The 13,263-nt window shown below is 43.4% G+C and overlaps 1 protein-coding gene across 1 annotated transcript in view; it reads right to left on the bottom strand.

Annotated features, from left to right (window-relative positions):
• Nucleotides 1-10,483, bottom strand: part of ELMOD1 (ELMO domain containing 1) — a 521,431-nt gene extending 510,948 nt beyond the window's left edge. The window contains exon 1 of the mRNA XM_085621500.1: nucleotides 10,351-10,483. The gene's annotated coding sequence lies outside the window, so the exon portion shown is untranslated. The remainder of the gene's footprint in view (nucleotides 1-10,350) is intronic.
• Nucleotides 10,484-13,263: the final 2,780 nt, after the last annotated feature.

Here is a 13,263-nt window from a genome sequence, read left to right as displayed (position 1 = left end):
CATTTACAAGCAACATTACATCATGTGAAATGTTATGGAGATTGCAACCTGTAATCTTATATACAACAAAATACATTCAAACAAAAAAACAAGACAACAAAATAATGCATAAAAATACATATATGTTTGTATGTTTACAAAAGGTACAAAACACATTAGCAACAGCTAAATGAAAATCTTAAACAGCATATAGGTTTAGTGACAAATTCAAAAGTGTATCCTACTAGTCTCCACTGCACTCGGGATGCCTGTCAAGCCTTCAGTGTGTAGGATCTCCAAGACCTTCTCCTCCCAGGGAAAAAGTTGTAAGAGGGGGCTTGGAGAACCACAACCAGTCCTCTGGGCCTTCAGGTGACGCTTGGAGGTCAGTGAATGTATTCTCCCAAGCAGGTTGTTCTACCTCTTCCTACTTTCCTCCTGTGTGCGCAGGTTGTTTGCTACCGCATTAACTCTGTCAACCATTTCGGCCCACATTAGTCTTTTCTGAGATATGGTTGTAGTTTGTACTTGCGCTCCAAACAGTTGTGGCTCTACCCTTAGAATTTCATCCACCATAACTGACGATTCTCCCTCTGTAAAGTGGGGATTTCTCCTCCCTGCCATTATCAATAAAACATAAATTAAATATAGCCTTAGAGCCCGACCCTAGCCGGCTTTACCAGCCATTAAAGGCCTGAGCGAAAGGGGGCAGGCCTTTAATGGCCAGTAGAGCCTGCTAGGAAGGCTCTAAGGCTATTAGAACATTGCGTCCCTAGAGGGCAGAATGTTATAATTACTAAAAACAAAGGCCTCTCGGAGCCCGAGGGGGTTTAAATACCCTCGGGCTCCAAGAGGTCTTCGTTCACAGCACTGGCTGTGACCAAAAACACCATTGGAATGTTGCTCTGTGGGCTTCTACTGTCCTGTACAAACCCGGAGCACTCCATTGAATCGAATGGAGTGCTCCAAATTACAATGTTCTAATAAATGTTATGACGCACAAGAATATAACTGAAGTAATAAATAAGGGACAAGAAACAGAGAAAGCTAAAAAATAAACCAGACTTAACTGGTAAAAGTTCAGCTTAAAAATTTTGTGGTACAGTGGAATGGCAAAGGATCATGGCCTGAAATGCAGTGTATCATATTGTGTGGTATGAAGGTGAACACAATTAGGCAAAACACATCAGGTGTGTAATGCTAGCATCCATCCAGAAGCCACAGGAATAGTCCAATGTTGAATGAGTCCTGTTATGGAATCACACCGTCAGCAATCTGCTGCTAGAACACCACCAGCACAACTCCGAAGTCCAAATAGGCTTAGCACAATCCCGCCACACTCTGTTGATGTGGATGGCGGTTCAGTCAGCACACATCTAAGTACGGCACGAGGGATTTCATCAGCTCGGTGGAGTACTTGTAAACTCGGCTGCGGAGGGACGATGGGAGTCCCGCCAACATCTAAATCAGGGCCTAAGTTTTGGTTTGTCATCCGCTGCAGAACTGTTTCAAGATGTCTTTCGAAGTATCATACAGCCTGTCATGAAAGCGTTCAATTACAGTTCTGACATATTAGTTTTCAGAGCTACACAAAAAGAACACAATAAAACTCTTACACAAGAATGTAGTTTACTTGCCGAAGCAGGTTTGACGTTGAATGCAGACAAGTTTGAGTTCAATAAGACAAAGCTAAATTTCTTTGGCCATATCTGTTCTGATGGGGGTTTGACACCAGATCCTGCTAAAGTACAAGTGTTGTCAAATGCTGATCCCCCACAAGATGTTTCCATGGTACGTTCATTTCTTTGCATGGCCAGTTACTGTTCCAGATACATACAATACTTTGCCACTGTACGTGCTCCGTTGAGAGACTTGACGAGGAAGAATGTTCTATTTCATTGGTCACATGAATGTGAGAAAAACTTCAAGAAAATTAAACAAGCCCATGACAATGATACTGAAATGACATATTTCAATCCGAAGCTTCGTACAGAGGTTGTTGTTGAAACTAGCCCAGTCGGACTAGGCGCTATCCTTGCACAGCACAGTGGACACCTGAATGCTCGTAGGCATATTGTGGCCTATGGAAGAAGAAATTTGTCCCTAACAGAATGTGGTTACTCACAGCGTGAGAAAAGAAGCTTAACTGTGGTATGGACTTGTGAACATTTCCATGTACTCCTGTACGGAAAACCTTTCACAATGGCAACTGATCATTAAGCTTTACTGACTTAGGGCCTGTTGGAAAGTGGGTTATTGGTAGGGGCAAATGTAGGTCTGCCACTGGCAATAAGGCCACTAACACATGGTAGGTCTCAGCATAGGTCTTAGAAAATTATTCCTATGCTCAAACCTTGGTAACGTGGCTGCGAGCAGACAGGCTTAACTTCAAAGACAAGTATGTAAAGCATTTAAAAATACCAATTCAGTAAATAATTAAGACACCACACATAATACAAATCCAACACCAATTTATAAATATAGGAGATATTTTTATCCTTAAAATGACACCAAAACGACAAACATTCAATGTAGGGACCCAGAGATATGAATTTTTAAAGATTAGTCATTTTCTAGTGCTTAGAAACCAACAGTGCCCCTTTTAGTCATTTCGTTTTCTCTGACAGGGACACACCTTTAGAAATTGTTCTGGAGAATTTCTCACCACTGTGTGAACAAAACCCTTACAAATCCACTGGTACTCCAGGCTGGGAATTCTTGGTGGGGATGTCCAGGTGAGCTCTGTTAACCTGTAGCTTGCAGGGAGTCCACTCTTTAGTTCACTATGCCAAAACATTGTAGGTTATCCATTTTTAAGTTCCCCAAACACCAAAGTTGAGTTTGGGCACAGTTTACTTTTTAAAAGCAGTCCTGGCACCCAGGGCTGTTTTTAAACTGACCTCAGGCTTCAGCAGTGCACACATGCAAGTGCAGGAAAGGGCTGCTAGCCTCTAAACTGCCATGCCCCAGGATACTGGGGACTTCTAGGTAGTTTCAACCCCCCTGCCCTATTATATACTAGAGGCCTATAGGGGAGGTCATGACAATCACAGGGGTACCCCACCATACCATTGTGTACCCTAGTGTATGTAGGTTTTAACTGTATTCTAATGTGTCTCTTTCAGCATAACACTGGCCCTGGGCCTGGTTAGGCAGAGCCCAGGGTCAGTCAAAATCAGTTACCTCCAGTACCCTTCAGAAAAAAGTTGGGGGGTGCCCAGGGCACAGGATGACTTTGCAACAGGGCCCAATTACAAATTCGTTGGGGAACACTGCCAGCCCACGACGAGTGAGAGAACAACCCCAAACTGGCGGCATCCCGACCTCTGTATCACAAGGTCACTACAGTGCTGGCGGTGTGCCGGCGGCACAGCCACAGCGGCAGCATGCTTCAGGTCTAAGAGAGAGCTTGAAGTCAATGCCAGCCACACTGCTGCGCCTCCAGCAATACGGCGCAATGTTGCCATGCACCATGTCATGCATGGCAAACAGTGCATGCACTGACAGTGCAGGTATAGGAGGGCACCACATGTGCCCCCAGCCACAATCTCCATGGGCTAAATCACCTGAGGGCCCTTTTTGTGGCCCTTTACCTGCCTTTCCACCAACCTTATCATGGCGGGATACCCGCTATGAAAAGGTCAGCGAAAAGGCAGGTCATAATTCTCATGGCGATGCCCATGCCAACACCACCACCATTGACCACCGATGTCCTCACCGCCGCCACCGGGGGAGCTACTATCTTGGTGGTGGAGGCAGTTTGGAGTACGACCGCACACATCATAATCGGACGGTCGTTTGTGGAGCGCCAAAAACATTACAGCGGTCTAAAGACTGCCGAAGTCATAATCAGCCCCTATATTTGGAAATCCAAAGGCCAAAATGCCTCCTCGCATTGAGCAATGGAACTACGGTTAAACGAGTATGATTATACCATTGTGCATCGTTCAGAGAAGGATCAGAAACCTGCTGACTACTTTCCCTATGCAAGGTCACGGTACTCCATCTAAGATAGCTGAGGCCTATATCTACTTCATTGTAAAATCAAACACACCAACTGCCATTTCGTTAGCTCAGATTATCACTTCTACGAGCCATGATATCGACATGTTAAAGCTGAAGGATATAATTAAACATCAGTCTTGGAACCAATACACTTGACCACTCATCTGTAATGGTGAATATCAAAAGAACAAAAATGTCAAGGATGAACTGTCCATCACTCAGCAAGGAGTTCTATTATGAGGGTCGAGAATCCTGATTCTGGAGAGTCTGACAGAAAATAATTGAGGTAGCCTGTGAAAGACATCATGGAATTGTTGTCACAAAATTATCTCTATGGGACGGAGTTTGGTTTCCTTACCTTGATGACAGTGCTGAAACGGAATTAAAGTTTGGTCATTTATGCAAATGCCTTTCTACAAAAACTATTCACCACCCCTTGAACAAGTAAGAAGTCCCGAAGCATGCATGGGAGAGAATAGCCATTTACTTTTTCGGTCCACTTGCTAATGAACATCATCTATTGTTGATTATGGATGAATACTCAAGAATTCCACTAATTGAAGATCTTTCATCAGCAACTCAAGAACGAATCATTGAAAGACTAGATGGCATCTTTGCGACATGAGGTGTTCCAGCTTTAGTGAAGTCAGACAATGGCCCGCCTTTAATTAGTCGAGAGTTCAGAGATTTCTTGGATCATTTGAAAATATAGCATCAAATGAGCACATCTCTGTGGCCACAAGCCAACTAGCTTGTTGAGCATTTTATGAGTACACTAAAGAAAGCAGGGCAGCGTGCAACTATTGAGAAGCTCAATTTGAAAACTGCATTGAATTCTACCTTGAGAACTTATCGTTCAACACCCAACAACAGATGAAAGTCCTGCGACTTTGATGTTTGGGAGAGCAATGAACACCAAGTTACCTCAATAGAACCAATCAGAGAACGAAAGATAAGACGACAACCCAAGAGAATGACTTGGTTAACAAACAAAAGATATGCCAAGAACATCTTCTTTAAGAGAGGAAATCCAGTGCTCGTATGCCGAATGCAGAAAAGAAAATCTGATAATCCTTTTGAAGCAGAACCTTTCCAAGTGGTGTCTCCTAGCGCCCTGGGAAGTCTATTACTCGAGACTTTTTTCATTTCAGGCACTTTGACCAATCATTCTTCAGATCTAATAGTTGAAAGAGAAACTCGGTCTGAAACATCAGCAACTGCTGTTGCTTCTACTCCATTTGCGCAGATCCTGGACATCAGTGACGACACCTCCCAGTTTGCCAGAGCAAGATCAGGTCGAACAATGAAAGTGCTAAGAATATTGATTGAAGAGATTTAAATGTATATGTCTATCTATATAAGTATTTTGTAAAACATGTAATTTTTTATTTAACAGAGAGGGAGATGTAGTGTCTTGCGAATTAGAAATGATGGAACACTTTTCATGCCAGAAGTACTCAGTAGAACTGTGACGAAAGTGTTAGAGCAGAATGCACTGAAGACTGGTTTAGAATGTTGAGTTTGCGGTTACACGCAGAAAAATAAAGATGTATATTACTAAGCCCGTGTGTGGCGTAGTCCTTTGCGGGTACCCAGAATGGGGAGGAAGGAAGCTACAACTGGGTCATATGTCAACAGCTACAATGCTCTGTTCTCATTTGCAAAGTAGAATTCAACGACTAAGAAGCCTTTCGAAAAAACAAGATAACTTCAATCACTGGCCTACTTTTGCCTAATAATAAACCAAGGAGCACCAACTTTCATATCTTTTTTTCCCCGCTTTGAAAAACGAAGGCTGGGGTAATAATATTGACTTTATCATTCTGAGACTTCATATACAAATTTTAAATATGGCTGAGAGATACAGCACACATATTAAGAATGCAAATGCTACAATCTGGCTGTGCTAGCCAAGAAGCCCGACATGCTGCTGCCTCGTGGTTTAGGCCATCTGCATAAAGAACGGATCTCTGCCTAAAGGTATATTTATTGCACTCAAGAGTGCCACATCAGTCATTCGTTTCCACAAAAAATGCAAAAGAAAATGTGCTTTGTTCGGCGACCTCCCCTTAAAGGATAGGATCAAGGGATATGCCGTTGCTTTTGCACCGTGGAGAAGAATTAGGAGAAAACCTTACACTTTCCTCATGTACAACTTCTCAGACTCTAAATCGTCTTCCACCCCTACTGTTCTTTTCTCTTCGCTTTCACTCTTCACGCTTGTATTTCCTTGTGTGTGAGATCTACTGAAATGATCTTGTGTTTAGAAGTCATTTTCATACTCTGATCATTATAGCTGTTAACAATACTCTTAAGCACTACTTTGCTTTTAATGCATCCTCGTAAATGTATTACCTTTGCAGCCTTTCGCTTTCAAAAAAAAATTTCTGAATGCATTAGATGTGCTTTATCGCCAACTGCAGGACTTCTGTGGGATTTCAACATTTAGGAACGAAATAATAATCATTGCAAGTTCTTTTCTTATTGTGTAGGACGAGTGCTTCACTTAATGGATATCCTCAGAGAAGGGGGGGGGGGGGGGGAGGGAGGTGGTTCTTCTCTAAGGTCCACAGTAGTGCTTCAAGTTGGAAGAAATGGTAGGGGGGTGGATGAAGAGTGGCTAAAGAAGCGTAACTATGAGTTCTTTCCAAAAGGGGTGGCCTATGTGATTAAGATGCAGAGCGTGGCTTTAACTTGCAAACTAAAATTCAGTGTTTCACGCATGATGGACCAGTATTGGGGTGTAGACTGTGTTATTGCATTCAGACATCAACGGAGGTACATGTAAAACAGGCCAGACCTATCGACTTTGCCAATGCTAATTGGCATTAATAAACTACCACTTAAATGAGTAACAACAATGATTTTGTTGTGTATAATTAGAATTGAAAATGGTTCAATTCTGAAAATATGAGACCGTGAATTAAACCGTGAATTAAACATTATTAAGGTCTGTAGAACGGGTAAGTGGTATTTGGAGTGTCTATACCGTCCCCCAACCCCCACACCACTAACTTCTGCAGTCCCTCACTCTGTTAGACACCACCTCGTTTTACTCTTCATGTTTTTCTGAATTTCTCCGTCTGCAGATCCCACACGTCAGTTTTCCTCTTCAGCAAAGCCTGTTCATCTCTCTCCCTCTGCACGTTCTTCCTTCTTCTCCACTTCATCAGCCCCCCACCCAGACACACATACACATCCTATAAACTCATTTGTAAGCCCTGCATTTCGTTTTCTTTGGGAACTATCCATATTTTTACTGCTATGTACCTCTTTACACACTTCCGCACACCTACAATTAGCTCTCTATGATGTGTAGAAGTGTGTTTTCTGAACCTTGTTAACTAGGGCTCAATTTGGGCCTGGCAGACATCTTTTTCAAAATGGATGTCTCTCATCTTCCCCTGTGCATTTCACTGTTTGTTATTTCTGCAGCACACAGTCAAGCAGAATAATACTTGTTTATGTCCATTGTCATTGTTCATACTGTTCTTGATTAACTGTATGGTCTTTCCACTTGCGCACTGTAACCTATTCATTCATAATAGCTAGCAGTTGTTCACATATACAGGTTATTCTACTAACTCCAGGTAGCATTATCATAGAGTGGGCAGAATCAATATTGCTTAGATGTTAAGGTAATGTGACTCTTGAGACTGTGCTGTGATTTGCTAAGAATGTAACATATTTGATCATACCACGATGAAGCTACAGATTTTTTAACTTCACGTGCAAAAATAGTGTATAAAAGCCCTCAAATTTGGGGGTGAGCAAGAGAATTTTGCTGTGCTGCTAAGGATGCTGTCAGTTTCTCTCCTGAGTTTGCTGTCCACTTACGACTTAAAATATGATTAATTTTGCATTTCTATGTCATGCTCTATTTGCTGACTGCCTTCATGACAATTAATTTGTAATGTTTTTTCAAACTTTTTGTAATAAATCCTTTAAACTGATCCACTGATCTAGAACTCACTTATTGAGTGGGCTCTTTTAATGAATTGTCTGTATTTCTGATATTTTTGATGCAATGGGAGGGGCCTTACCCCAGGGTTATATTCCCTCATTAAATTAAGATCTAACACTGTCTCCCATTCATCGAATTGTGGGACTTCTGTTAAGGTAAATTTTGGGGAGTCAAAATTGCAGGGTCCCCGTGCCCACACCACCATACTTCAGAATTTAAAGAAATTTGCTTCTTTTGTGCTTTCCTAGCTGCTACCGTAATGTGAAACATTTGTACAGCTGATTTACAGGTATTTAAATGTTGGTGTGTGCTAAAAAGAAAAGACATCCAGAAGCCTTTCCTTTCATGCTCCCTGTATGCAGCAAGATTGTCGCATAGCTCACTTTACAAAACACTCTCATTTTGCAGTCAGATAAAGAAAAATAAATACCAATCTCCATGTTAAGAGAATAAACAGCAATTTTTCAAGAGATAGCATGACTTTTGATCTCAATATTTGAAGGCACCGCAAATGTGTCAAGATAAAAACAAAATGTAAAGGTATCTTTATTGCTCATTCGCCTTCTGAAGTCCAGCATAGTAACAGAAATGTGTGATTGATGAACTTGTAGTGCCATGGATAAGTAGAATCATACATGTGTAGGAAACATTAAAAAAACTGACGTATGTGCAACAGCATACAAGGGAGACAGATGAAAAACCAATAACTCTCATGGAGTGGCTCGTGAATAAGGAAAAAGAGTTCCCAGAAAGCGTGTGCTTGTGTAAGAATGCAAGGTAAAGAGGGTATGCTTCTCGGGGAAATACAAAGACATGCTGGACGGCCTAAAACAAATAAAACCAGTAAAGAGAAAGCAAGCAAATGTGAGCTACAAAACACAAAGCCAATGGTAAGCAATGGACGAGCCTTCCTAGGTAAGCTTTCAGCATGCCTTCAATGTCTTTGCAACTAGACAGTGCAAAATAAAGCCAACGAATAGAACATAAGCAACGTATGGCGTAATTAATTCCTAGGTAAACTTTCAGCATGTCCCCAATATATATTTGCAACCACACTGCTGCAACCTAAACAAGCATTGGAAATGCAATAGGTCTCGCATTTGCTTATGTTAGAGCTATTGGCATTGTAAATGGCGTTGTAAATGACAATGTCTTGCATAAGTACAGTTCGAATGATTTAACTGCAGCGCCCACCTCCTTGGCGCCTAAAATGACCAGGGATCTCTCGGTAATAACTGGATTGAACACACCGCACTTCAACGCCTAAGATGGCCACAAATCCACTTGCACTTCATCTAAGTACTGCCACTACAACTAACATTACACCCAAACACCCTGACAGTAAGTCAACGGCGCCGCAGCGCCAGTTTACGCCTGAAATTGCTCCAAGTCACCGCATAATGAACGCAGCTGCACCGCACCGTACTTTAACAACTAACGCTACCTCGAATTAAACAGAAACAATTTAGCCCTGTGGCACCACAATTGTACGCCTACAATGGCCCAATATTGTCCTGAAATTAAGTTAACTCCACACCATCATCTTTAATGCTGAAAATGACTTCGAACTAGCCGGAAAATTAATTGAGATGCAATATACTGCAGTTTGGCCTCGAAACTTACCCCAAATCCATTAAATGATTTCAACTGCCCCACAGTGCCATTTGAAGCTAACAAAATGATTCCACCTCACACTGGGATACATCTAACTAAATCACACCACATTTTAACACGTAAAATGGCCCAAAACTGTCCTTATATTAATTTAACTGCAACACAACACCCTGGAAGGTCCAAAATAGTCCAAAACAAACCCTACGTTTATCTGCACTACACTACTGCTTTTATCTCGAAATACTCTGACAAGAGCGTAACTGCACTAACCCCTAAAAGAACCCCGATTCACGGAAAAATGAATGTTACTTCACCACAGTATGATATACCGCATACATCACCCCGATTTGCCCCGAAATACATTTTACTGCCCGCCTCACTCAAACGCCGGAAATGACCACGAAACAACCCTGAAGTTATTCTAAACGCACAATATCAAATGATTCTGAAATTGTGTTAACTGTCCTATGCCACGGTGTAACGATTATATTACAGTACAGCTCCCTGGAGGCCATACAAAGACTTGTGATAGTCATGTAATCTGAAAAAATACAAAAGAAGGAGAGACTGGTACTAGGTGCGCAGGGAATTGGTGCACACGCTTTTTATTCGATATTTTTGCAGTTTTATACAGCGCTAACTCAACCCGAAGGTATTTGAGTGCTTTACATGAGCACCAGATGCATTACACAAGGACGCATTTGTGTTTTTTTTCTTTTTTTGGTGGGCAGGGAAGATTAAGTGATTTGCCCAGAATCACAGGATATTGATCCGACGCCAAGACTCACCTGGTTCTCTAGCTCCAGAGTCGGCCGGTCTGGTCGTTAGCTCTGGACTTCCTCCACATGGTGATGGCCCTTCTGTCGTTGAGATAGGCTTTCCAAATTTGTATTTCTCCGAAAATAACCGCCCCCAGCTTCCTTTCAGGCAATTGTTTATTGTTATAAATATGGCCTGAACACCAATATTCGATCATTTTAGAAAAGCAGTTTCTCACTCTAGCAATTTAAAAACACTGGGCATATTTGTGAGACATTGACGGCTTGGAAGAGCTGCGAATGCGATCTTCGTTCTGTGTTTTTTAACTACACCTTAACGGTACAAAAAAACACAAACAATGAAAGGACACTCACCAAGAAACGACAATGAACTGACAGCGGAGTGCGGGCGGGGGGAGGGGAGTGTGAAAATCCACGGAGTGGGGGTGGGGGGTGAGAAAATTCACGGACAGCGGATTGCCGGGGGGGGGTGTAACAATCCTCGGACAATGGAGTGCGGGCGGGGGAGGGGTTGCGAAAATGCATGGACAACGGAGTGCGATCACGCTTCGCAGCCGGAATGACAAAAAGAAAGAGCTCACCCAGTAATTAAAGGAGACAGTATCACGGCGCAAGTAAAGGATCCAGTCCGGGTGGGCGGGGCCAAAGTGGACAGGGCGGTAACAAGGAGGGACTAAGAAGCCTCCTTTACAATAGACAGCCAGCGTTTAGCCTGAAATATGACACAAGCCAATGGGAAGAAGGGGCGTGGCTTCAAGTCCCCTTCTGAAAGCATACTGATGACAATAAACTTTGCAGAGCGAGGAGCGCATATGCGCTCCAGCACTAGGTCTGCGAGACCTAAAAAGGACCCAGCAGGCGGAGAGGGGCTCCTCAACAGCTAAGGGCTTAATGCGAGTCCTATTGGCTTTGCCAAAGGTTCTACCTGCTTGCTTATTCACCAGCCGCACGTGCGCTTGAGTAATGTCATAGGAGCTTATAGAGCGCACATCTACCCAAGGGTGTCCTGGCGCTACACTGACTCACCGGAAACAAACAGGGGCCTATACCGAGAATAACGATGTCTTCAGCCCCTTTCTAAAAGAAAGGAGCTCCAAGGCATTCCTGAGATGCACCGGCAGACTGTTCCAGGCTTTCACCGCACAGTAGGAAAAGCTGTTGCCTCCCCAACTAGCATTTTTTATTCGGGCACAGCTACTAGTCTTCCTTCAGAGGAGCGCAACGCTCTACCCGGAACATACCATTCAAAGCATCTGCTCAGAAATTCTGGGCCACTGCCCCTCAATGCCTTAAAAACAGTGCACAGTGCTTTGAATTGTGCTCGTCTTGTTACTGGCAGCCAGTGCAGTTGCCGGAGTCCATCTCGAGCAGAGGCAAACCTTGTTATGCCTATTAGAAGTCTCGCCGCTGCATTTTGTACTAGCTGTAGTCTGTACAGATGTTTTTTTTTCAAGTTCAGGTACAGACTATTACAATACTCCAGGCGGGACAAAATGAGTGCTGAGACTGCTGTCCTGAAACCATCGGCTGGAAGGTAAAAATTTAATTTTTCTCAATATCCTGAGGATATAGAAGCAAGTAGATACCACTCCACTGACCTGGTCACCAAAATCAAGTTTATGATCCAGGATCACACCCAAATGTTTGGCTTTACCTGAGGGAGCTGGTATATTTCCCATTGCTTCAGGCCACATGTCAGGTGTCCAGATATTGGGATTGTTCCCAAATATAATGACCTCTGTCTTGCCTGCATTCAATTTCAGGCAATTGGAGGCCATCCAGCCAGAGATCTCTTTCAGGCAGTCATGACATCTCGAGGCCATAGCATCTTCGGCCCCTCTTTGAATGGACAACACAATTTGTGTGTCGTCAGCATAAGATGTTAGTTGCAGCCCGAAAGACCTTATCAATGCCGCCAATGGGCTGACATATATATATTAAAAAGCGTGGGGCTCAGGGAAGACCCCTGCGGCACCCTGCATGGGAGGGCAAAAGGCTTTGATTTGTCCCGCCCCAAATCTACTGTTTGGATTCTGTCAGCCAAGAAAGATTTCAGGAGGCTCCAGGCCCTGCCTTTCACCCCCGCCTTCGACAGTCGGTCCATCAGCACATCGTGATGGACCATATCGAAGGCCGCAGACAGATCCAGTAAAATCACGCCCGCCACACCTCCCTGATCGACTGCAGCCATAACCTCCTTTGTGGCCTTGATAAGGGCCAGCTCCGTGCTATATTCTGCACGAAACCCAAACTGCTTGGGGTTGAGTGCTTTAGTGCTCTGAAAGGTTTCCACATCCTGGGATATTTGCCTAAGTCTATGATGGTATTAAACAAGGGCATAAGAGTAGTTGCAACGACCTCAGAAATGTTTTTAAGTACCGCCACTGGGCAGGGGTCCTTTGGATAACCAGACCGAGATGCCCGCAGAAGGCTTATGACCTCTGAGGTCTGTAGCGGATTGAAACCATCTAGTCTATCTGACGCCGACATCACCCCCGCGTCAAAGCTGGCTACCTCATCACCCATCTCTCCTTGAGCCTTGGAAAAGGAGGAGAAGATAACTTCCACCTTGTTCTGGAAAAAAGAGGCTAGCGAATCTACTGTGTGAGGTGGGTTTAGTAGGCTTCGTCAGATTAGAGATAGTCCTAAATAGTTCTCTGGCAGATGAATTGGCCTCCTTTATCTGCTCCGCGAAGTATGCTTTCTTAGTTTCTAAGAGTAATTTTTTATAAATAATGAGGCTTTCCTTATAGTCTTTATTTTTGGTGCTGTACCCTTTCCTCCACGCCCTCTCTAGTCTCTTGCAATCTGTTTTATGCTTTTGCAAGTTAGCTGAAAACCAAGGTGCTGAGGGCTGGGCTCGCTTGGGTGTGAATAGCTTAACTGGCGCAAATTTGTAACAGGTGTTCTCGATCCACCTAG

Source organism: Triturus cristatus, chromosome 8 (genome assembly GCF_964204655.1).
Source record: "Triturus cristatus chromosome 8, aTriCri1.1, whole genome shotgun sequence".
Lineage (NCBI taxonomy): Eukaryota > Metazoa > Chordata > Amphibia > Caudata > Salamandridae > Triturus > Triturus cristatus.
The sequence above is the reverse complement of the archived record's forward strand: the minus strand, read 5'-3'. Positions and strand labels throughout refer to the sequence as shown.